Source organism: Oncorhynchus clarkii, unplaced genomic scaffold (assembly GCF_045791955.1).
Source record: "Oncorhynchus clarkii lewisi isolate Uvic-CL-2024 unplaced genomic scaffold, UVic_Ocla_1.0 unplaced_contig_13468_pilon_pilon, whole genome shotgun sequence".
NCBI lineage: Eukaryota > Metazoa > Chordata > Actinopteri > Salmoniformes > Salmonidae > Oncorhynchus > Oncorhynchus clarkii.
Window position 1 is genome coordinate 607,501 of NW_027257940.1, and position 26,531 is coordinate 634,031.

At 44.7% G+C, this 26,531-nt stretch overlaps 1 protein-coding gene across 2 annotated transcripts in view; it reads right to left on the reverse strand.

Moving 5' to 3' along the window:
• Positions 1-15,116, reverse strand: part of LOC139394124 (xylosyl- and glucuronyltransferase LARGE1) — a 153,088-nt gene extending 137,972 nt beyond the window's left edge. Inside the window, exon 1 of one of the 2 annotated variants that reach the window (XR_011629803.1) lies at positions 14,538-15,116. The gene's annotated coding sequence lies outside the window, so the exon portion shown is untranslated. The remainder of the gene's footprint in view (positions 1-14,537) is intronic. The other variant, XM_071142155.1, reaches the window with a different exon arrangement.
• Positions 15,117-26,531: the final 11,415 nt, after the last annotated feature.

A 26,531-nucleotide genomic window follows, 5' to 3' on the forward strand; every position in this document is an offset into this window, starting at 1 on the left:
AAGTCACCCAGTAAAATACTACTTGAGTAACAGTGAAAGTCACCCAGTAAAATACTACTTGAGTAACAGTGAAAGTCACCCAGTAAAATACTACTTGAGTAACAGTGAAAGTCACCCAGTAAAATACTACTTGAGTAACAGTGAAAGTCACCCAGTAAAATACTACTTGAGTAACAGTGAAAGTCACCCAGTAAAATACTACTTGAGTAACAGTGAAAGTCACCCAGTAAAATACTACTTGAGTAACAGTGAAAGTCACCCAGTAAAATACTACTTGAGTAGCAGTGAAAGTCACCCAGTAAAATACTACTTGAGTAACAGTGAAAGTCACCCAGTAAAATACTACTTGAGTAACAGTGAAAGTCACCCAGTAAAATACTACTTGAGTAACAGTGAAAGTCACCCAGTAAAATACTACTTGAGTAACAGTCTTCAGTATCAAAAGTAAAAAGTATAAACCAAATCAAATTCCTTATGAAGCAAACCAGACGGGACAGTTATATATTTTGACAGATAGCCAGCGGCACACTCAGACATAAATTACAAACTAAGCATGTGTTTCAGTGAGTCCACCTGATCAAAAGGCAGTAGAGATGACCAGGGATGTTCTCTGTTTAGTGAGTCCTCCAGATCAGAGGCAGTAGGGATGACCAGGGATGTTCTCTGTTTAGTGAGTCTTCCAGATCAGAGGCAGGGGATGACCAGGGATGTTCTCTGTTTAGTGAGTCCTCCAGATCAGAGGCAGTAGGGATGACCAGGGATGTTCTCTGTTTAGTGAGTCTGCCAGATCAGAGGCAGTAGGGATGACCAGGGATGTTCTATGTTTAGTGAGTCCTCCAGATCAGAGGCAGTAGGGATGACCAGGGATGTTCTCTGTTTAGTGAGTCCTCCAGATCAGAGGCAGTAAGGATGACCAGGGATGTTCTCTGTTTAGTGAGTCCTCCAGATCAGAGGCAGGGGATGACCAGGGATGTTCTCTATTTAGTGAGTCCTCCAGATCAGAGGCAGTAGGGATGACCAGGGATGTTCTCTGTTTAGTGAGTCCACCAGATCAGAGGCAGTAGGGCTGACCAGGGATGTTCTCTGTTTAGTGAGTCCTCCAGATCAGAGGCAGTAGGGATGACCAGGGATGTTCTCTGTTTAGTGAGTCCTCCAGATCAGAGGCAGTAAGGATGACCAGGGATGTTCTCTGTTTAGTGAGTCCTCCAGATCAGAGGCAGTAGGGATGACCAGGGATGTTCGATGTTTAGTGAGTCCTCCAGATCAGAGGCAGTAGGGATGACCAGGGATGTTCGATGTTTAGTGAGTCCTCCAGATCAGAGGCAGTAGGGATGACCGGGGATGTTCGATGTTTAGTGAGTCCTCCAGATCAGAGGCAGTAGGGATGACCAGGGATGTTCTCTGTTTAGTGAGTCCACCAGATCAGAGGCAGTAGGGCTGACCAGGGATGTTCTCTGTTTAGTGAGTCCTCCAGATCAGAGGCAGTAGGGATGACCAGGGATGTTCTCTGTTTAGTGAGTCCTCCAGATCAGAGGCAGTAGGGATGACCAGGGATGTTCTCTGTTTAGTGAGTCCACCAGCTCAGAGGCAGTAGGGCTGACCAGGGATGTTCTCTGTTTAGTGAGTCCTCCAGATCAGAGGCAGTAGGGATGACCAGGGATGTTCAATGTTTAGTGAGTCCTCCAGATCAGAGGCAGTAGGGATGACCAGGGATGTTCGATGTTTAGTGAGTCCTCCAGATCAGAGGCAGTAGGGATGACCAGGGATGTTCCCTGTTTAGTGAGTCCACCAGATCAGAGGCAGTAGGGATGACCAGGGATGTTCTCTGTTTAGTGAGTCTGCCAGATCAGAGGCAGTAGGGATGACCAGGGATGTTCTCTGTTTAGTGAGTCCTCCAGATCAGAGGCAGTAGGGATGACCAGGGATGTTCTCTGTTTAGTGAGTCCTCCAGATCAGAGGCAGTAGGGATGACCAGGGATGTTCTCTGTTTAGTGAGTCCACCAGATCAGAGGCAGTAGGGCTGACCAGGGATGTTCTCTGTTTAGTGAGTCCTCCAGATCAGAGGCAGTAGGGATGACCAGGGATGTTCTCTGTTTAGTGAGTCCTCCAGATCAGAGGCAGTAGGGATGACCAGGGATGTTCTCTGTTTAGTGAGTCCTCCAGATCAGAGGCAGTAGGGATGACCAGGGATGTTCTCTGTTTAGTGAGTCCTCCAGATCAGAGGCAGTAGGGATGACCAGGGATGTTCAATGTTTAGTGAGTCCTCCAGATCAGAGGCAGTAGGGATGACCAGGGATGTTCGATGTTTAGTGAGTCCTCCAGATCAGAGGCAGTAGGGATGACCAGGGATGTTCTCTGTTTAGTGAGTCTGCCAGATCAGAGGCAGTAGGGATGACCAGGGATGTTCTCTGTTTAGTGAGTCCTCCAGATCAGAGGCAGTAAGGATGACCAGGGATGTTCTCTGTTTAGTGAGTCCTCCAGATCAGAGGCAGTAGGGATGACCAGGGATGTTCTCTGTTTAGTGAGTCCTCCAGATCAGAGGCAGTAGGGATGACCAGGGATGTTCTCTGTTTAGTGAGTCCTCCAGATCAGAGGCAGTAGGGATGACCAGGGATGTTCTCTGTTTAGTGAGTCCTCCAGATCAGAGGCAGTAGGGATGACCAGGGATGTTCAATGTTTAGTGAGTCCTCCAGATCAGAGGCAGTAGGGATGACCAGGGATGTTCGATGTTTAGTGAGTCCTCCAGATCAGAGGCAGTAGGGATGACCAGGGATGTTCTCTGTTTAGTGAGTCTGCCAGATCAGAGGCAGTAGGGATGACCAGGGATGTTCTCTGTTTAGTGAGTCCTCCAGATCAGAGGCAGTAAGGATGACCAGGGATGTTCTCTGTTTAGTGAGTCCTCCAGATCAGAGGCAGTAGGGATGACCAGGGATGTTCTCTGTTTAGTGAGTCCTCCAGATCAGAGGCAGTAGGGATGACCAGGGATGTTCTCTGTTTAGTGAGTCCTCCAGATCAGAGGCAATAGGGATGACCAGGGATGTTCTCTGTTTAGTGAGTCCTCCAGATCAGAGGCAGTAGGGATGACCAGGGATGTTCTCTGTTTAGTGAGTCCTCCAGATCAGAGGCAGTAGGGATGACCAGGGATGTTCTCTGTTTAGTGAGTATTTTTACTTAAGTAGTATCACTCCAGTACAGTTCTGATTTCAGGATGTAAATCTTGGTGGAGCAAACGCAACATTATTTTTTATATACATGTCAGCAAAGCCACAAACACTAAACAATACATTAACTGCACTGTAACGGTGACAAACGGTGCCCACAAACTGTTATGGCCGACATAAAGCTGTCCCAACAGCAGAGCCTTCTGTTCAGCACCATGGAGTGAATCCTTACCACCGCTACACCTGGCTATCAGCGGAGCCTTGTCTGGCAGCCAAACACTTCCTTCTGCCAAATTTACTGCCTTTTTTTTTTTTTTTAAACATAGCTGATATGGCTGACTGAGTTAAAACAAATGTGGTTTCTACTGACAATTGAGATGTACAAACTATGGCATAAGGGAATGAGTGGATAAGTGGCAATCCGTCATTTTAAGACATTAATGAGCGAGCAAGGATGGACGTAACATTAGTCAATATAACTATTTGTTCAGCACTTTTTGAAATGTACAGCAACGGAATTCAGAACATGGACCGTTCTTACAGTGTTCTCCCTGTACACCAAGTCAGAACCGTAGGATAAATAAAGGGGGCATGTAGCAGACAATGAAAGCTCTTACAATATTTGATGATGACATTTCTCTAAAAACAGGCTATACTCTACATGTGCACCACCAAGTCAGAACAGTAGGCTACGTTATGAGAGGGAAAGGGAGCAAATTATTAGGGTGAGACACATGGGCTACTAACAGCATACTACACAACATACACTTAGTATTACTTCCTTAGCTACAGTGTACATACCTCCCTGGCATATTACATAATTCATGCAGCAGCATACCATACATTTTTGGACTCAGCATTGTTGTGCTGTGTTCACTTGAACAGGAAGGTGGCGCGGCGGTCCTTCATGTGGGCAAATTATGTCATGAAACTCTGTCATCAAAGTCTGGCATTCTATGGATTTATGTTGCTTTCAAGACAAATTTGGACCTTGGGAAAATACAAAGTGATCTTCAGGTCAGAGCTCTAGAAAGAAGCCAGAGTTCCCGACTTCCCAGTTGGATGACCGTTCAAAACGTATTTTCCCCAGTCGGAGCTTGTGTTCCCCCCCCCCCCCGAGTTCCCAGTTGTCTTGAACTCACCGAAGTCAGATTTCCCATTTCCCAGTTTCCAGTTGTCTTGAATGCAGCAGAAGTCATGCTAATTTGACAGCATGGCCAAATGTTTTCAACCTTTTCTGGCCCGTGGTTTTGCATATGAATGTTTATCATTTTAAGCTTGGAAAAGAGACCCTTAAACCCCAGACTTGGACCCCCAGTCCACTGAATATTAGGCAGTGGAAGGAAAATAGGGATTGCTTTGCAACGCTTGCAGTTCGCCACGGATTCCTTCCAAACCACTCCTTGTCGAATTTGCGAATTCCGACTTGTTGTGTAATGTTTATGCCCAATGGCGGATGAGCATCGATACATTTTTATCTATAATTGAAAAGGATTTGCCAGTAGATTGTCGACGTGATTCATGATTATCACTGCTAGCTATGATTTTGAAAGTACGAGGTTGACATGATCCGTCCAATCATAGTTGAGGGGGTAGATATAACGTGATTTGACATCATTTTATCTCTGGCCAATGACCTTGAGCCGTCTTGGACGTAGCACTTCTAATGTAAATCTCTGGCAACACCCAAATGGGGGCTTGAACTGTCTAGCTCCTCCCTGTAGATTCTGCAGTGACGTAGTGTCCCCCATGAGTGACAGAACACTGAGCCAATCACAGCGTAACTAGAGAACGTGACCAACCCCTACACTCTGTATTTCCCGCTGGCTGCCCCACCACCACAGAAAGCACTGATCTAGGCTGAAACACCTGCATTTTGGAGCTGCATTAAAATCAAGAAAACAAGAAAAAAGAGAATGTTTGTTACTTCATTAACTCATTACATTGTCTGTAAACTGATACGTGATACTCGTTAGTGTCAATATAACATGGGAACCAGGCTCTGCCCTCACCTGCCCTGAATGACAGGGGGCCGCCATTGCTCCTGCAGTAAGCACAGCCATGTTAGAGGGGACTACGGAGAAGGAGGAAAGATTCATTTTCACAGCTATAGTTAATGTCTTCTAGAAGCGTGATTTATAATGCTGCTTTATCGGGGCGAAACACACCTCGTCACAAAAAAGATATCACTACGCAGCCGTAGGGAACATATCCCATTCCCTGTCTGCAACATTCATTAACCCAGATATCTCAATATATTATTCTGTGAAAGTGTCAGAATTAGAAGTAGATATGATAATGAACCAGGCTGAAATATGTGGCAGATGTCCTGGTCAGGGACAGAGCTCTCTACTGGGGAAAATGAGGACGGTGTCCTGGACAGAGCTCTCTACTGGGGAAAATGAGGACGATGTCCTGGTCAGGGACAGAGCTCTCTACTGGGGAAAATGAGGACGATGTCCTGGACAGAGCTCTCTACTGGGGAAAATGAGGACGGTGTCCTGGACAGAGCTCTCTACTGGGGAAAATGAGGACGATGTCCTGGACAGAGCTCTCTACTGAGGAAAATGAGGACGATGTCCTGGACAGAGCTCTCTACTGGGGAAAATGAGGACGATGTCCTGGACAGAGCTCTCTACTGGGGAAAATGAGGACGATGTCCTGGACAGAGCTCTCTACTGGGGAAAATGAGGACGATGTCCTGGACAGAGCTCTCTACTGGGGAAAATGAGGACGATGTCCTGGACAGAGCTCTCTACTGGGGAAAATGAGGACGGTGTCCTGGACAGAGCTCTCTACTGGGGAAAATGAGGACGATGTCCTGGACAGAGCTCTCTACTGGGGAAAATGAGGACGATGTCCTGGACAGAGCTCTCTACTGAGGAAAATGAGGACGATGTCCTGGACAGAGCTCTCTACTGGGGAAAATGAGGACGATGTCCTGGACAGAGCTCTCTACTGGGGAAAATGAGGACGATGTCCTGGACAGAGCTCTCTACTGGGGAAAATGAGGACGATGTCCTGGACAGAGCTCTCTACTGGGGAAAATGAGGACGATGTCCTGGACAGAGCTCTCTACTGGGGAAAATGAGGACGTTGTCCTGGTCAGGGACAGAGCTCTCTACTGGGGAAAATGAGGACAATGTCAGGGACAGAGCTCTCTACTGGGGAAAATGAGGACATGGATCCCCCAGAGGAGAGACAGACCTCTGACCACTGTACTGTAACTTCTCCCCCCTGGTCAGATCCATCAGTGGGGAGACTGACTGACGGACTGCTGAACACCAGAGAAGAGTAGATCAGTGAGGACGAATGAATAAGAGATGATATTTAAACCAGTTAGATGGCAACCAAATGATTTATTAGTTCCTTGTTAATGTTAAAAGTATGAAGTGTGTTGAAGAGGAGGGAAGCAGATACAGAAGGGTTATTAGGGATTATACTGGATGCTAATTGGACATTAGTTATTACACTGGATGCTAATTGGACATTAGTTATTACACTGGATGCTAATTGGACATTAGTTATTACACTGGATGCTAATTGGACATTAGTTATTACACTGGATGCTAATTGGACATTAGTTATTACACTGGATGCTAATTGGACATTAGTTATTATACTGGATGCTAATTGGTGTATCAAGCTGACTTGATCCAAAAAATCTATAAATGAGCCCTAAGACAAAGCCTAAGTAAAATATTGTCCGTAAGCAAATAAAAATGACTCCAGCCTTGAAAAAGCCTTAAACCAACAGTGTTTATGACCGAACGGCTCGAGTCGGTCTTATGTAGCAGAATTTGAAATTGTGGGTTTTTTTTTAACATTGGATGAAAGTAGAGACTCAGAGCTAGAAAATGGTATATCACACACTACTTTAAAATAGAAAAATGGGCCTTGAATGTTCTGGTGCACCCACTAGAGAACTCTTCTTTGTTTATACCTATTCAGCATCGTTTACACCCTCTTAAACTATAGCCCCGCCCATAAACTATAGCCCCGCCCGTAAACTATAGCCCCGCCCGTAAACTATACCCCCGCCCGTAAACTATAGCCCCGCCCGTAAACTCCGTGCGCTGCCTAAAGCCTTAGCTCCACCCATCTCTTTAAAGATTCACATGTGAGGCCATGTGCTAAACAGAGTGAGTATAGTAGTGTACTGAACAACTAAAGATTTCAAGACTAAAAGCTGGTTTATACTATGGGTGTGTCCCTAAATTCAATCTGGAGTGCTAGAGAGTGATCACAGTGCGCTCTGGGCGTTCGTTAAACACAGAGCGTTTCGCTCTCGGAGCATTCAGAGAGCACACTGGACGCTCTGGCCGAGGAGTGGGGTTGATCCGAGCGTTCTGACCTCGCAACAGAAGTCAAGCACCCAAGCTAACTGGCTAACGTTGGCTAGCTTTCTAGCTACTTCCTGACACAAATGAGGGAAGCATTTTACACCGCCCTAGCAGAGCCGGTTAAGCTGTTTTTATCCAGAGCATCGGAGACGGAAACTGTGCTGCTGGTAACCATTTAACCTTTAAGCTTTTTTGCCAACTTTAACACCGGCCATATTCGACGCATTCCTAAATTCGTCAGTTATTCTGCGCTCAGACGAGTGCCCTGAAATCGGAGTAGATAGCCAGAGCGAATTTACCTGCAACGTCTATCGACAGTTGTCGCAGTGACATCAAGAATATTCTATTGAAATGGTTTTCTTGCATAGTAGAGTCTTTTTGTTTAGACATGTAGCTAGCTAGCTAAACAATGAAACATAGTCCTAAGCTCATAACATTACTACTCTTCATGAATCTGCAGGTAGCTAATCAACCAGGTTCAATGTTAACTAGCTAGCATTAAGCTATAACTAGCATTACAAATGGCTCTGGAGATACGAATAATATTATAACACAGATCATACACGTAACGTTAGCTAGCGAGCCAGCCAGCTAACTTTAGCTAGAAAGCAAACAGTACACTAACTTGAAATGAAAACGACTTTGACAAAATTAGAAACGTGTAATATCTGAAAATGTAGCTAACTAGACTATCTTACCCATATACATGGATGGACGCTTCTCCCGCTCTGTCACGGATGCCATGGTTACCCTTAGTTTGAAGATGTAATCCGGAGACACGTGTTTTATACAACAGCCTTCTGTGCGTTCTCTGTTCGACTCCGTCTGCACATTTACAATCAAAACGACAGAATTTTCTCCTTAGCTATCATACTCTAATTCCACTGATTTCGTATGCAGTTCTACTACGCGATGTCTTTAGAAAGGATTACCTAAGCATACGGACCAGCTCATGTTATAGACAGAAGCGTGATATATGGCAGACCAATCAGAACTCATCTCTTGACATGTCCAGCCCACCCATTATCTCAGCCAATCATGGCTCTCGGGAAGGTTCCCACCCACTTTTTCGGTGGCTAAACTAGGCTCATAACTCATAACTTTGATTCATATTTACAGATGGCATACACACTTGTTATTAAGGCACATGAAAGTGCACATGTTCCAGAGGGCATTTCTGATAAAAAAAAAACACAACAACAGATTGAAGCTTTTTATTTTTACGTTCAAATGGCTCGCGTGACCTAGCTTCCTGAAATGAGTCACAATTTGGCTTCCAAAAGCACCCGTTCAAATGGCCCAGAAGAGATGGTCCCCTTGTCTCTGAATCCACCAGGACTATAGAACACAAGTCAAGGTGAAAGTGTAGCCTGCGTGTCATTCCAGGTGATCTGATCCCAGACCAGTGTTCAGGTTGGGTCAGAGATGTTTAATACAAGCTACTTCCTGTCTATTAACATTCCAGGTGATCTGATCCCAGACCAGTGGTCAGGTTGGGTCAGATATGTTTAATACAAGCTACTTCCTGTCTATTACCATTCCAGGTGATCTGATCCCAGACCAGTGGTCAGGTTGGGTCAGATATGTTTAATACAAGCTACTTCCTGTCTATTACCATTCCAGGTGATCTGATCCCAGACCAGTGTTCAGGTTGGGTCAGATATGTTTAATACAAGCTACTTCCTGTCTATTACCATTCCAGGTGATCTGATCCCAGACCAGTGTTCAGGTAGGGTCAGATATGTTTAATACAAGCTACTTCCTGTCTATTACCATTCCAGGTGATCTGATCCCAGACCAGTGTTCAGGTTGGGTCAGATATGTTTAATACAAGCTACTCCCTGTCTATTACCATTCCAGGTGATCTGATCCCAGACCAGTGTTCAGGTAGGGTCAGATATGTTTAATACAAGCTACTTCCTGTCTATTACCATTCCAGGTGATCTGATCCCAGACCAGTGTTCAGGTAGGGTCAGATATGTTTAATACAAGCTACTTCCTGTCTATTACCATTCCAGGTGATCTGATCCCAGACCAGTGGTCAGGTTGGGTCAGATATGTTTAATACAAGCTACTTCCTGTCTATTACCATTCCAGGTGATCTGATCCCAGACCAGTGGTCAGGTTGGGTCAGATATGTTTAATGCAAGCTACTTCCTGTCTATTACCATTCCAGGTGATCTGATCCCAGACCAGTGTTCAGGTAGGGTCAGATATGTTTAATACAAGCTACTCCCTGTCTATTACCATTCCAGGTGATCTGATCCCAGACCAGTGTTCAGGTAGGGTCAGAGATGTTTAATACAAGCTACTTCCTGTCTAATTAACTGATCTAGGGCTGCAGTTTCAACTGATCGCAATGCAGATCTCTTCTCCTCTCCTCTTCTGTCCTGCGTCCCAAATTCAGAAACCAGCGCATTTTGTTTGCTCTACATTTGGCTTGCTAATTCAGCCCGTCCGAGAGGAGGAGGAGGAGAGATGCAGAGCAGAGAGGTGGCTTTTCTATGCCTCACAGGCCGTGTGTGTGTGTGTGTGTGTGTGTGTGTGTGTGTGTGTGTGTGTGTGTGTGTGTGTGTGTATGGTTTCTATGCCTCACAGGTCCTTCTCCCTCCTTCCTGGCTCACCACTCGTCATTAGCATTCTAAATACATACAAGGCTTTGTCATCACATTCCCCTCACAACTCATTTCAACTAAAATTATGCATTTTATAATTATGCGTTATACAGTGTCTCCTTGTTCAACTACTACATTACCTCCTGTCAAACAGTGTCTCCTTGTTCAACTACTACATTACCTCCTATCTAACAGTGTCTCCTTGTTCAACTACTACATTACCTCCTGTCCCACAGTGTCTCCTTGTTCAACTACTACATTACCTCCTGTCTAACATTGTCTCCTTGTTAAACTACTACATCACCTCCTGTCTAACTGAACAACACAGACAGGCAGTTCAGCCAGGAATCAGGATAGAACTACACAGACAGGCAGTTCAGCCAGGATAGAACTACACAGATAGGTAGTTCAGCCAGGAGAGAACTACACAGACAGGTAGTTCAGCCAGGATAGAACTACACAGACAGGCAGTTCAGCCAGGATAGAACTACACAGACAGGCAGTTCAGCCAGGATAGAACTACACAGATAGGTAGTTCAGCCAGGAGAGAACTACACAGACAGGTAGTTCAGCCAGGATAGAACTACACAGATAGGTAGTTCAGCCAGGATAGAACTACACAGACAGGCAGTTCAGCCAGGAGAGAACTACACAGACATGTCGTTCAGCCAGGAATCAGGATAGAACTACACAGACAGGTAGTTCAGCCAGGATAGAACTACACAGACAGGTAGTTCAGCCAGGATAGAACTACACAGACAGGTAGTTCAGCCAGGATAGAACTACTCAGACAGGTAGTTCAGCCAGGATAGAACTACACAGACAGGTAATTCAGCCAGGATAGAACTACTCAGACAGGCAGTTCAGCCAGGATAGAACTACTCAGACAGGCAGTTCAGCCAGGATAGAACTACACAGACAGGTCGTTCAGCCAGGATAGAACTACCCAGACAGGCAGTTCAGCCAGGATAGAACTACTCAGACAGGCAGTTCAGCCAGGATAGAACTACACAGACAGGTCGTTCAGCCAGGATAGAACTACACAGACAGGTAGTTCAGCCAGGATAGAACTACACAGACAGGCAGTTCAGCCAGGATAGAACTACTCAGACAGGTAATTCATGTGATAGGTCTATAGATAGTTCGAATTATATGATTGGCCTATAGCCTGTCTCCGTTAGGCCTATAGCCCGTCTCCGTTAGGCCTATAGCCTGTCTCCGTTGGGCCTATAGCCTGTCTCCGTTAGGTCTCCGTTAGGCCTATAGCCTGTCTCCGTTAGGCCTATAGCCTGTCTCCGTTAGGTCTCCGTTAGGCCTATAGCCCGTCTCCGTTGGGCCTATAGCCCGTCTCCGTTGGGCCTATAGCCCGTCTCCGTTAGGCCTATAGCCTGTCTCCGTTGGGCCTATAGCCTGTCTCCGTTGGGCCTATAGCCTGTCTCCGTTGGGCCTATAGCCTGTCTCCGTTAGGCCTATAGCCTGTCTCCGTTAGGCCTATAGCCCGTCTCCGTTAGGCCTATAGCCTGTCTCCGTTGGGCCTATAGCCTGTCTCCGTTGGGCCTATAGCCCGTCTCCGTTAGGCCTATAGCCCGTCTCCGTTAGGCCTATAGCCCGTCTCCGTTAGGCCTATAGCCCGTCTCCGTGGGCCTATAGCCCGTCTCCGTTAGGCCTATAGCCCGTCTCCGTTGGCCTATAGCCTGTCTCCGTTAGGCCCATAGCCTGTCTCCGTTGCTGGCCAACTACAGATGCCACCAGATTCATATCAGGAAATGTAGGTCATTTCATTTAAAACAGCAGAGGTCATTAGGAGACACTGACGAAACACTCATACAGAATGGTCTTTGCATCGGGGCGATAACACAGATATTTAATTAAGCTAATACTGCCTCTGATTTAGTCTTCTATAGTCCTCACAGTCATCTCTGGCTAGCCAACTCTCAGCCACAGCCAGAATCATGCTAGCTTTCATCCGTTGTCCTGTTGTGTTACAGATTTACAACCTACTGCTCTTTGTGGACGAACACGGACAAACACCGGGAGAGAGTGTAAGACTTTTATATCACTAATGAGAAAAAGAAATGAGAATTTGTTCCAAGCATGTTCAAAGCAGAGCAACTTCCTCAAGTAGGCTGCAGAACCATGGACAGCTACTGTCCCCGACACTATCTAATCAGTACATGAAGACAACTTCTGCGTTGACTCACTAGTGACAATGATAAGGTGCGATAAAGGCATTTTTTTATCACAAAAGGTGTCCTGTCCCAGTCTTCCCACTAAAGCCAGTGTCTGTAGTAGGACCTCTCCTCTCCCAGTCTCCCCACTAAAGCCAGTGTCTGGTGTAGGACCTCTCCTCTCCCAGTCTCCCCACTAAAGCCATTGTCTGGTGTAGGACCTGACTCCCCTCCCAGTCTCCCCACTAAAGCCAGTGTCTGGAGTAGGACCTGACTTCTCTCCCAGTCTCCCCACTAAAGCCAGTGTCTGGTGTAGGACCTAACTCCTCTCCCAGTCTCCCCACTAAAGCCAGTGTCTGGTGTAGGACCTCTCCTCTCCCAGTCTCCCCACTAAAGCCAGTGTCTGGTGTAGGACCTAACTCCTCTTCCAGTCTCCCCACTAAAGCCAGTGTCTGGTGTAGGACCTCTCCTCTCCCAGTCTCCCCACTAAAGCCAGTGTCTGGTGAAGGACCTAACTCCTCTCCCAGTCTCCCCACTAAAGCCAGTGTCTGGTGTAGGACCTAACTCCTCTCACAGTCTCCCCACTAAAGCCAGTGTCTGGTGTAGGACCTCTCCTCTCCCAGTCTCCCCACTAAAGACAGTGTCTGGTGTAGGACCTCTCCTCTCCCAGTCTCCCCACTAAAGCCAGTGTCTGGTATAGGACCTGACTCCTCTCCCAGTCTCCCACTAAAGCCAGTGTCTGGTGTAGGACCTGACTCCTCTCCCAGTCTCCCCACTAAAGACAGTGTCTGGTGTAGGACCTCTCCTCTCCCAGTCTCCCCACTAAAGACAGTGTCTGGTGAAGGACCTAACTCCTCTCCCAGTCTCCCCACTAAAGCCAGGGTCTGGTGTAGGACCTCTCCTCTCCCAGTCTCCCCACTAAAGCCAGTGTCTGGTGTAGGACCTGACTCCTCTCCCAGTAGGCTCTCATCAGTCATAGATCAAACACACTTTAACATCACCATTCTCCGTTCTGTGGCCCGAGAAGCTAAAGCCTCCGTATGGTTTTACTACCGTCAAGTCCCACCGCGATCTGATAGGCCGTCCCACTCCAATCACATGTATAGTGATTGGTGGACGTTTCAATCAATGGAGCATGAAGCAGATCTACTGTGTCTGTTGTACCAACACTCAGCAGTCCCCACTGTGAGTACAGAGCAGCACGGCATCACTGACAGCATCTAGCTCATAGATGCCCAGAAAGCACATGAATAAATAAATAAATAAATAAAAACAGGTGAAAGTAGCCTAATAAATACGACTTTGCTCAGCGGATAAAAGCAGCATTTCATACGCACGCGCACACGTTCCACGAATGATCATCTGATAACTGACCACATGAATAACTCCTTTATCTCTTTGCAAAAATGCTGAATATGGGTCTGTGTGTCTATGCTGATGAATAGGAAAACTAGACTATCAGTAGCAAGATTGGTCGGCTTCCCAATTCATCCAGTCAAAGGTTGATGCTCCGGTTGGAGCGCATTGTTAACAGTCCTGGTAATAGACACAAGTCATCTCAGATCGGCGAAGTCTACAGCGTGGATGCCAACCCCCCTTTCACTAGGAAGCTGAAGTGGACTCTTGTTTTCTGTGTTCCTGTAAATAAATAGTGAATGTGTAATTCGGTCAACCGGGCGGATTGATGTAAAAAAAAAATAAAATAAAAAAATACTGTCAGGCGTCAGGACCCAAGAAGGTGAACAGCTCCCAAATCGCCGCGGACACACTGACACACCGCTAATGAAAACACAACCGTTCTTTGAACCGTCTATTCAATCATCAGGTTGATTCGATAGGCTGAGTTATGTAGCCATCTGGACAACGGTGGAGAAATGACACAGTAACTTCATAAATGTTGTTTAGTCTAGCACTTCAATATTTGACATTGGCATTAGCGAGCTAATGCAGAAAACTACAAATTGCGTTTATTTTCACTCATTCTAAAATGTTGGATCCAATAAGAATATATAGACTGCACTCAACCAGGACTTCATTGGCTTATGAAAGTAAACCACATAATAGTTAAACCACATAATAGTTAAACCTACTAAAGTCTTATAAAAATATATATATATATATATATATATATATATATATATATATATATATGCCATCTTTCACTATTCAGTCATCCAAAGTGTCATAATAAGTGTGTAACCAAGATGCCCAATTGTGTGAATCAAACGGGTCCCGTCTAATTTAACTCACCGGGCGCAGATGAAGCTCCAACCGTCGGTCTTCTTACCCGGAGACAGCAGGAAGCCTCCAGTAGCCCAACACCAAAATAACCAGACTTGATTCCACTAATATGGTGGTCCTCCTTTTAATCCACTCCTAAATGTAAGGCTATTTGGTAGAAGAACAAAACAAATGTCACCCATTACCTTCTGTGTTGCGTAAAACGGAGAGGAGCGATTCCAAAATAGGCTACTTGTTTGATTCAGTTTGTGATACTGTGTATCTCAAGGTAATTCTCAGTGTTGGTGTTGAATCCACTTCACAGGGACGCAGCTTTTATTCCGTTAGCAGCACAAGCTAATGGCAAGTAGCACCAGTGTCAAGCCAAAGACACACGGGCCCTGCTTTTTCAAACAGCCGATAATGTCTTTTTATCTTATAAAAATAAAAAAAAGAGTCCGAAAATCCGTTCCCGCTGCGATCAACAAATTCCTTCCATTGGGGAGTCTTCTGGATCGCAGCACACACACACACACACACCGCTCTTTCAATAGCAGCAGTGTGTGTTTCGTGTTACTGTGAGGAGCAGCTGCCAGCCACAGACCAAAGCAACAAGAAATGCGGCATCCGAGACAGCAGGGGAAGATAAAAAAATCGACATGAAACGTCCCCTCTTTTTTCTCAAACTCAGAGATCAATGTCAACATCCATTATATCCCAGTAAAAGCGCATTTCCTCACGAAACGACTGACGTATGACCCGCCAGGACGGTCGTTCCAGCGGCAGTGATTGTGTTCACACTTTCCCGAGGCCGTCCTCGATACACAACACTCCTTTTCTTCCCAGCCTCCTCCGGTTGTGACAAGCATGTCGCGGCCAATCCACGAGCGCGCATCCCGGACCCCCTCCTTCCTCTGACCGGAGCGCTCCCGGTAAAACCTGGACCGGGATAAACTCCATGGATTGGAGTCAGTAAAGTAGACAATGGAACAGTCTGCACCGTGCAGCTAATACACCCATAGAGACAGTTGATAGGCTACTATTAGGGGCCAGATGATGTGTGTGTATATATATATATATATATTAGGTTACTATTATAAGACAATAGTAATATAACGTTTGGTGTTATTATGCATCGGTCTACACTTATACAGTAACCACTATCTCCAGCCCTCATCCAATCAGACACCCACTTCCCAGGCCTTATACAGTAACCACTATCTCCAGCCCTCATCTAATCAGACAGCCACTTCCTCCAGCCCTCATCCAATCAGACACCCACTTCCCAGGCCTTATACAGTAACCACTATCTCCAGCCCTCATCTAATCAGACAGTCACTTCCTCCAGCCCTCATCCAATCAGACACCCACTTCCTCCAGCCCTCATCCAATCAGACAGCCACTTCCTCCAGCCCTCGTCCAATCAGACAGCCACTACCTCCAGCCCTCATCCAATCAGACAGCCACTTCCTCCAGCCCTCATCCAATCAGACAGCCACTATCTCCAGCCCTCATCCAATCAGACAGCCACTTCCTCCAGCCCTCATCCAATCAGACAGCCACTCCCTCCGGCCCTCATCCAATCAGACAGCCACTATCTCCAGCCCTCATCCAATCAGACAGCCACTCCCTCCGACCCTCATCCAATCAGACAGCCACTATCTCCAGCCCTCATCCAATCAGACAGCAGCTTCCCAGTCCTCATCCAATCAGACAGCCACTTCCTCCAGCCCTCATCCAATCAGACAGCCACTTCCTCCAGCCCTCATCCAATCAGACAGCCACTTCCTCCAGCCCTCATCCAATCAGACACCCACTTCCTCCAGCCCTCATCCAATCAGACAGCCACTTCCCAGGCCTGTTGGGAACACACTGGTGATGCGTCATGTTGTGCTGCTCAGACACTTTGCACTGGAGACCAGCAACAATGAGAAAAGTAAAACTAATGAAACATGTATTTTTTGTGTATATTTTGCAGTGTGAGAAAATCCACATGTCAAAATTACGTTTTTTTTTGTGTGGGGGGGGGGTGGGGAACCCAAGAGATGATGGATTGCAATCCAGTGTTTACACCCTCTCAGCAGAATAGATAGTGACCCCAGGGTGGGAATTCTATACATAACCATGGAGTCTAGAGAGAGATGGTCGAGGAGGAAGATTCATCACCGGTGTCCTAAAGGAAGTGGATACAGGATAGAGATGGAGGGTTTGTGTGGAGAATGGAGTCTAGAGAGAGATGGTCGAGGAGGAAGATTCATCACCGGTGTCCTAAAGGAAGTGGATACAGGATAGAGATGGAGGGTTTGTGTGGAGAATGGAGTCTAGAGAGAGATGGTCGAGGAGGAAGATTCATCACCGGTGTCCTAAAGGAAGTGGATACAGGATAGAGATGGAGGGTTTGTGTGGAGAATGGAGTCTAGAGAGAGATGGTCGAGGAGGAAGATTCATCACCGGTGTCCTAAAGGAAGTGGATACAGGATAGAGATGGAGGGTTTGTGTGGAGAATGGAGTCTAGAGAGAGATGGTCGAGGAGGAAGATTCATCACCGGTGTCCTAAAGGATGTGGATACAGGATAGAGATGGAGGGTTTGTGTGGAGAATGGAGTCTAGAGAGAGATGGTCGAGGAGGAAGATTCATCACCGGTGTCCTAAAGGAAGTGGATACAGGATAGAGATGGAGGGTTTGTGTGGAGAATGGAGTCTAGAGAGAGATGGTCGAGGAGGAAGATTCATCACCGGTGTCCTAAAGGAAGTGGATACAGGATAGAGATGGAGGGTTTGTGTGGAGAATGGAGTCTAGAGAGAGATGGTCGAGGAGGAAGATTCATCACCGGTGTCCTAAAGGAAGTGGATACAGGATAGAGATGGAGGGTTTGTGTGGAGAATGGAGTCTTGAGAGAGATGGTCGAGGAGGAAGATTCATCACCGGTGTCCTAAAGGAAGTGGATACAGGATAGAGATGGAGGGTTTGTGTGGAGAATGGAGTCTAGAGAGAGATGGTCGAGGAGGAAGATTCATCACCGGTGTCCTAAAGGAAGTGGATACAGGATAGAGATGGAGGGTTTGTGTGGAGAATGGAGTCTAGAGAGAGATGGTCGAGGAGGAAGATTCATCACCGGTGTCCTAAAGGAAGTGGATACAGGATAGAGATGGAGGGTTTGTGTGGAGAATGGAGTCTAGAGAGAGATGGTCGAGGAGGAAGATTCATCACCGGTGTCCTAAAGGAAGTGGATACAGGATAGAGATGGAGGGTTTGTGTGGAGAATGGAGTCTAGAGAGAGATGGTCGAGGAGGAAGATTCATCACCGGTGTCCTAAAGGAAGTGGATACAGGATAGAGATGGAGGGTTTGTGTGGAGAATGGAGTCTAGAGAGAGATGGTCGAGGAGGAAGATTCATCACCGGTGTCCTAAAGGAAGTGGATACAGGATAGAGATGGAGGGTTTGTGTGGAGAATGGAGTCTAGAGAGAGATGGTCGAGGAGGAAGATTCATCACCGGTGTCCTAAAGGAAGTGGATACAGGATAGAGATGGAGGGTTTGTGTGGAGAATGGAGTCTAGAGAGAGATGGTCGAGGAGGAAGATTCATCACCGGTGTCCTAAAGGAAGTGGATACAGGATAGAGATGGAGGGTTTGTGTGGAGAATGGAGTCTAGAGAGAGATGGTCGAGGAGGAAGATTCATCACCGGTGTCCTAAAGGAAGTGGATACAGGATAGAGATGGAGGGTTTGTGTGGAGAATGGAGTCTAGAGAGAGATGGTCGAGGAGGAAGATTCATCACCGGTGTCCTAAAGGAAGTGGATACAGGATAGAGATGGAGGGTTTGTGTGGAGAATGGAGTCTAGAGAGAGATGGTCGAGGAGGAAGATTCATCACCGGTGTCCTAAAGGAAGTGGATACAGGATAGAGATGGAGGGTTTGTGTGGAGAATGGAGTCTAGAGAGAGATGGTCGAGGAGGAAGATTCATCACCGGTGTCCTAAAGGAAGTGGATACAGGATAGAGATGGAGGGTTTGTGTGGAGAATGGAGTCTAGAGAGAGATGGTCGAGGAGGAAGATTCATCACCGGTGTCCTAAAGGAAGTGGATACAGGATAGAGATGGAGGGTTTGTGTGGAGAATGGAGTCTAGAGAGAGATGGTCGAGGAGGAAGATTCATCACCGGTGTCCTAAAGGAAGTGGATACAGGATAGAGATGGAGGGTTTGTGTGGAGAATGGAGTCTAGAGAGAGATGGTCGAGGAGGAAGATTCATCACCGGTGTCCTAAAGGAAGTGGATACAGGATAGAGATGGAGGGTTTGTGTGGAGAATGGAGTCTAGAGAGAGATGGTCGAGGAGGAAGATTCATCACCGGTGTCCTAAAGGAAGTGGATACAGGATAGAGATGGAGGGTTTGTGTGGAGAATGGAGTCTAGAGAGAGATGGTCGAGGAGGAAGATTCATCACCGGTGTCCTAAAGGAAGTGGATACAGGATAGAGATGGAGGGTTTGTGTGGAGAATGGAGTCTAGAGAGAGATGGTCGAGGAGGAAGATTCATCACCGGTGTCCTAAAGGAAGTGGATACAGGATAGAGATGGAGGGTTTGTGTGGAGAATGGAGTCTAGAGAGAGATGGTCGAGGAGGAAGATTCATCACCGGTGTCCTAAAGGAAGTGGATACAGGATAGAGATGGAGGGTTTGTGTGGAGAATGGAGTCTAGAGAGAGATGGTCGAGGAGGAAGATTCATCACCGGTGTCCTAAAGGAAGTGGATACAGGATAGAGATGGAGGGTTTGTGTGGAGAATGGAGTATAGAGAGAGATGGTCGAGGAGGAAGATTCATCACCGGTGTCCTAAAGGAAGTGGATACAGGATAGAGATGGAGGGTTTGTGTGGAGAATGGAGTCTAGAGAGAGATGGTCGAGGAGGAAGATTCATCACCGGTGTCCTAAAGGAAGTGGATACAGGATAGAGATGGAGGGTTTGTGTGGAGAATGGAGTCTAGAGAGAGATGGTCGAGGAGGAAGATTCATCACCGGTGTCCTAAAGGAAGTGGATACAGGATAGAGATGGAGGGTTTGTGTGGAGAATGGAGTCTAGAGAGAGATGGTCGAGGAGGAAGATTCATCACCGGTGTCCTAAATGAAGTGGATACAGGATAGAAATGGAGGGTTTGTGTGGAAAGGGAGAAATTGCTGCAAACTGTATTGTGTTGTGGCAGTGTGGCCTGTATGAAAACTGTACGGAACTCAATCAGGGTAGGAATTCAGATTGTGGCAGTGTGGCCTGTATGAAAACTGTACGGAACTCAATCAGGGTAGGAATTCAGATTGTGGCAGTGTGGCCTGTATGAAAACTGTACGGAACTCAATCAGGGTAGGAATTCAGAATGTGGCAGTGTGGCCTGTATGAAAACTGTACGGAACTCAATCAGGGTAGGAATTCAGAATGTGGCAGTGTGGCCTGTATGAAAACTGTACGGAACTCAATCAGGGTAGGAATTCAGAATGTGGCAGTGTGGCCTGTATGAAAACTGTACGGAACTCAATCAGGGTAGGAATTCAGAATGTGGCAGTGTGGCCTGTATGAAAACTGTACGGAACTCAATCAGGGTAGGAATTCAGATTGTGGCAGTGTGGCCTGTATGAAAACTGTACGGAACTCAATCAGGGTAGGAATTCAGAATGCCAAAGAGTGTTCATCAATAGCCACTACCTCCAGCCCTCATCCAATCAGACAGCCACTTCCCAGGCCTCATTTCCTCTCTGAGCTGATGTTGCAGGAACATACACCCCCCCCCCCCCCCCCCCCCCCCCCCAGAACAAGTTCTCATTTACAACTGCGACGTGGCCAAGATAAAGCAAAGCAGTTCGACACAAACAACAACACAGAGTTACACATGGAATAAACAAACGTACAGTCAATAACACAATAAAAAAAAGTCTATATACAGTGTGTGCAAATGGCGTGAGGAGGTAAGGCAATAAATAGGCCAATAGTGGTGAATAATTGCTAAATTGTAATTACTACACTGGAGTGATACTGTAGATGTTCAGAAGATGAAAGTAGAGATTATGTGGTGCAAAAGAGCAAAAAATAATAATAATAACCATGTGGGGATGAGGTAGTTGGATGGGCTATTTATAGATGGGCTATGTACAGGTGCAGTGATCTGTGAGCTGCTCTGACAGTTGGTGCTTAAAGCTAGTGAGGGAGATATGAGTCTCCAGCTTCTTAGCACACTGTCTGGGAGTGGTCTGAGTGGGGAGGGGAAATACTGAAAACGAGCTGTTATTGGCAGAGAGGTTTGGAACTCTTTTTTCTTATTGGTCTATTAACTAGTTTACCACCTGGTGATGTCACAAGGCAGGCCCAAAAACAAACAAAAAACTCTATCCCACCAAAACAGGCTTTTCAAACAGCTCTTACAATAAAAGGGCATTGTCATAATTTTCACAATTCCACAGTACTATTCCAACCTCGTGGTAATTATATTACTACTATTATATATTATATACTACCGGTCAAACGTTTTAGAACACTTTTTCTTTATTTGTACGATGTTCTACATTGTAGAATAATAGTGAAGACATCAAATTAAATATAAAATAACACGTATGGAGGTAACCAAAAAAGTGTTTTGAGATTCTTCAAATAGCCACCCTTTTGCCTTGATGACAGCTTTGCACACTCTTGGCATTCTCTCAACCAGCTTCACCTGGAATGCTTTTCCAACAGTCTTGAAGGAGTTCCCACATATGCTGAGCACTTGTTGGCTGCTTTTCCTCCTCTGCGGTCCGACTCATCCCAAACCATCTCAATTTGGGTTGAGGTCGGGGGGATTGCGGAGGCCAGGTCATCTGATGCAGCACTCCATCACTCTCCTTCTTGGTAAAATAGCACTTACACAGCCTGGAGGTGTGTTTTGGGTCATTGTCCTGTTGAAAAACAAATGATAGTCCCACAAAGCCCAAACCAGATGGGATGGCGTATCACTGCAGAATGCTCTGGTTAAGTGTGAATTGTGTGTGAATTCTAAATAAATTACTGACAGTGTCACCAGCAAAGCACCCACACACCATAACACTTCCTCCTCCATGCTTCACGGTGCATTCATCTACTCTGCGTTTCACAAAGACACAGCGTTTGGAACCAAAAATCTCCAATTTGCACTCCAGACCAAAGGACAGATTTCCACCTAATCTAATGTCCATGGCTCGTGTTTCTTGGCCCAAGCAAGTATCTTCTTATTATTGGTGTCATTTAGTAGTGGTTTCTTTGTAGCAGTTTGACCGTGAAGGCCTGATTCACGGAGTCTCCTCTGAACAGTTGATGTTGAGATGTGTCTGTTACTAGAACTCTGTGAAGCACTTATTTAGGCTGTACTTTCTGAGGCCGGTTACTCTAATGAACGTATCCTCTGCAGCAGAGGTAACTCTGGGTCTTCCTTTCCTGTGGCGGTCCTCATGAGAGCCAGTTTTATCATAGTGCTTGATGGTTTTTTTGCGACTGCACTTGAAGAATCTTTCAGATCTTGACATTTTCCGTATTGACTGACCTTCATGTCTTATAGTAATGATGGACTGTCCTTCATGTCTTAAAGTAATGATGGACTGACCTTCATGTCTTAAAGTAATGATGGACTGACCTTCATGTCTTAAAGTAATGATGGACTGACCTTCATGTCTTAAAGTAATGATGGACTGACCTTCATGTCTTAAAGTAATGATGGACTGTCCTTCATGTCTTAAAGTAATGATGGACTGTCCTTCATGTCTTAAAGTAATGATGGACTGACCTTCATGTCTTAAAGTAATGATGGACTGACCTTCATGTCTTAAAGTAATGATGGACTGTCCTTCATGTCTTATAGTAATGATGGACTGTCCTTCATGTCTTAAAGTAATGATGGACTGACCTTCATGTCTTAAAGTAATGATGGACTGACCTTCATGTCTTAAAATAATGATGGACTGACCTTCATGTCTTAAAGTAATGATGGACTGACCTTCATGTCTTAAAGTAATGATGGACTGACCTTCATGTCTTAAAGTAATGATGGACTGACCTTCATGTCTTAAAGTAATGATGGACTGACCTTCATGTCTTAAAGTAATGATGGACTGACCTTCATGTCTTAAAGTAATGATGGACTGACCTTCATGTCTTAAAGTAATGATGGACTGACCTTCATGTCTTAAAGTAATGATGGACTGACCTTCATGTCTTAAAGTAATGATGGACTGTCCTTCATGTCTTAAAGTAATGATGGACTGTCCTTCATGTCTTAAAGTAATGATGGACTGACCTTCATGTCTTAAAGTAATGATGGACTGTCCTTTCTCTTTGTTTATTTGAGCTGTTCTTGCCATAATGTGGACTTGGTATTTGACCAAACAGGACTATAGTGTTTCTCCTGTTGGAACTTTTTTACAACCAAGTTGATGACTTCCTGATTTTAAATGAACAGCATATGTTGGTTAGGCGACTAAACTACATAACGTGTTATCGGGTGTAATGGGTGAATAGAGTCTGCAGACACAACCCATACAGCAGCGACACGTTGTGTTTTTAACAAGAGTAGTTTCCACTGTAAGCTTCCGTTTACATGATTGACAAGCTATTAGCAAGTTAGACAGACAAACCATGACATTTTCCACCCCATTCCGAAGTCCCCCACATCATACTAAAACTTACCTTGCATTCTCTATAAAGTAGTGTGTGATGTTCACGAAGATGACTCAAGAGATTTGAAGTGTTGTCCCCATTTCGCAGCGTTTTTTGTTGTTGTTGTTGTTGCATGTTCTGCAAACAGGGTGACCATCTTCGATTTAAGTTTCCCTCAGCACTGTTGTTAAACCCAAAATACGACCACACTTCTGATTTGGTCCTCTTAGAAGGCTGAAAAATATCCCGAGTGCCGTCGCTGCCTTCCGCCTTGTTTTCACACAAAACAAAAACCCACGTTGCGCCTGCATCTGACTGTTGCTAACTCTGGTTGATGCTGGACAGTATTTACCGTGAGTAGTTAACACAACTAGATGCTGCTTTCATTAACTCAACTAGACGCTGCTTTCATTAACACAACTAGATGCTGCTTTCATTAATAGAACTAGATGCTGCTTTCATTAACTCAACTAGATGCTGCTTTCATTAACTCAACTAGATGCTGCTTTCATTAACACAACTAGATGCTGCTTTCATTAACACAACTAGATGCTGCTTTCATTAACACAACTAGATGCTGCTTTCATTAACACAACTAGATGCTGCTTTCATTAATAGAACTAGATGCTGCTTTCATTAACAGAACTAGATGCTGCTTTCATTAACTCAACTAGATGCTGCTTTCATTAACAGAACTAGATGCTGCTTTCATTAACAGAACTAGATGCTGCTTTCATTAACTCAACTAGATGCTGCTTTCATTAATAGAACTAGATGCTGCTTTCATTAACTCAACTAGATGCTGCTTTCATTAACTCAACTAGATGCTGCTTTCATTAACTCAACTAGATGCTGCTTTCATTAACTCAACTAGATGCTGCTTTCATTAATACAACTGGAAGCTGCTTTCATTAATACAACTAGATGCTGCTTTCATTAACACAACTAGATGCTGCTTTCATTAACTCAACTAGATGCTGCTTTCATTAACACAACTAGATGCTGCTTTCAGTAACTCAACTAGATGCTGCTTTCATTAACACAACTAGATGCTGCTTTCATTAACTCAACTAGATGCTGCTTTCATTAACTCAACTAGATGCTGCTTTCATTAACTCAACTAGATGCTGCTTTCATTAACTCAACTAGATGCTGCTTTCATTAACTCAACTAGATGCTGCTTTCAGTAACTCAACTAGATGCTGCTTTCATTAACACAACTAGATGCTGCTTTCATTAACACAGCTAGATGCTGCTTTCATTAACTCAACTAGATGCTGCTTTCATTAACACAACTAGATGCGGCTTTCATTAATAGAACTAGATGCTGCTTTCATTAACTCAACTAGATGCTGCTTTCATTAACAGAACTAGATGCTGCTTTCATTAACAGAACTAGATGCTGCTTTCATTAACTCAACTAGATGCTGCTTTCATTAATAGAACTAGATGCTGCTTTCATTAACTCAACTAGATGCTGCTTTCATTAACTCAACTAGATGCTGCTTTCATTAACTCAACTAGATGCTGCTTTCATTAACTCAACTAGATGCTGCTTTCATTAATACAACTGGAAGCTGCTTTCATTAATACAACTAGATGCTGCTTTCATTAACACAACTAGATGCTGCTTTCATTAACTCAACTAGATGCTGCTTTCATTAACACAACTAGATGCTGCTTTCAGTAACTCAACTAGATGCTGCTTTCATTAACACAACTAGATGCTGCTTTCATTAACTCAACTAGATGCTGCTTTCATTAACTCAACTAGATGCTGCTTTCATTAACTCAACTAGATGCTGCTTTCATTAACTCAACTAGATGCTGCTTTCATTAACTCAACTAGATGCTGCTTTCAGTAACTCAACTAGATGCTGCTTTCATTAACACAACTAGATGCTGCTTTCATTAACACAGCTAGATGCTGCTTTCATTAACTCAACTAGATGCTGCTTTCATTAACACAACTAGATGCGGCTTTCATTAATAGAACTAGATGCTGCTTTCATTAACTCAACTAGATGCTGCTTTCATTAACACAACTAGATGCTGCTTTCATTAACACAACTAGATGCTGCTTTCATTAACTCAACTAGATGCGGCTTTCATTAACTCAACTAGATGCTGCTTTCATTAACACAACTAGATGCTGCTTTCATTAACACAACTAGATGCTGCTTTCATTAACACAACTAGATGCTGCTTTCATTAACTCAACTAGATGCTGCTTTCATTAACACAACTAGATGCTGCTTTCATTAACACAACTAGATGCTGCTTTCATTAACACAACTAGATGCTGCTTTCATTAACACAACTAGATGCTGCTTTCATTAACACAACTAGATGCTGCTTTCATTAATAGAACTAGATGCTGCTTTCATTAACAGAACTAGATGCTGCTTTCATTAACTCAACTAGATGCTGCTTTCATTAACAGAACTAGATGCTGCTTTCATTAACAGAACTAGATGCTGCTTTCATTAACTCAACTAGATGCTGCTTTCATTAATAGAACTAGATGCTGCTTTCATTAACTCAACTAGATGCTGCTTTCATTAACTCAACTAGATGCTGCTTTCATTAACTCAACTAGATGCTGCTTTCATTAACTCAACTAGATGCTGCTTTCATTAATACAACTGGAAGCTGCTTTCATTAATACAACTAGATGCTGCTTTCATTAACACAACTAGATGCTGCTTTCATTAACTCAACTAGATGCTGCTTTCATTAACACAACTAGATGCTGCTTTCAGTAACTCAACTAGATGCTGCTTTCATTAACACAACTAGATGCTGCTTTCATTAACTCAACTAGATGCTGCTTTCATTAACTCAACTAGATGCTGCTTTCATTAACTCAACTAGATGCTGCTTTCATTAACTCAACTAGATGCTGCTTTCATTAACTCAACTAGATGCTGCTTTCAGTAACTCAACTAGATGCTGCTTTCATTAACACAACTAGATGCTGCTTTCATTAACACAGCTAGATGCTGCTTTCATTAACTCAACTAGATGCTGCTTTCATTAACACAACTAGATGCGGCTTTCATTAATAGAACTAGATGCTGCTTTCATTAACTCAACTAGATGCTGCTTTCATTAACACAACTAGATGCTGCTTTCATTAACACAACTAGATGCTGCTTTCATTAACTCAACTAGATGCGGCTTTCATTAACTCAACTAGATGCTGCTTTCATTAACACAACTAGATGCTGCTTTCATTAACACAACTAGATGCTGCTTTCATTAACACAACTAGATGCTGCTTTCATTAACTCAACTAGATGCTGCTTTCATTAACACAACTAGATGCTGCTTTCATTAACACAACTAGATGCTGCTTTCATTAACACAACTAGATG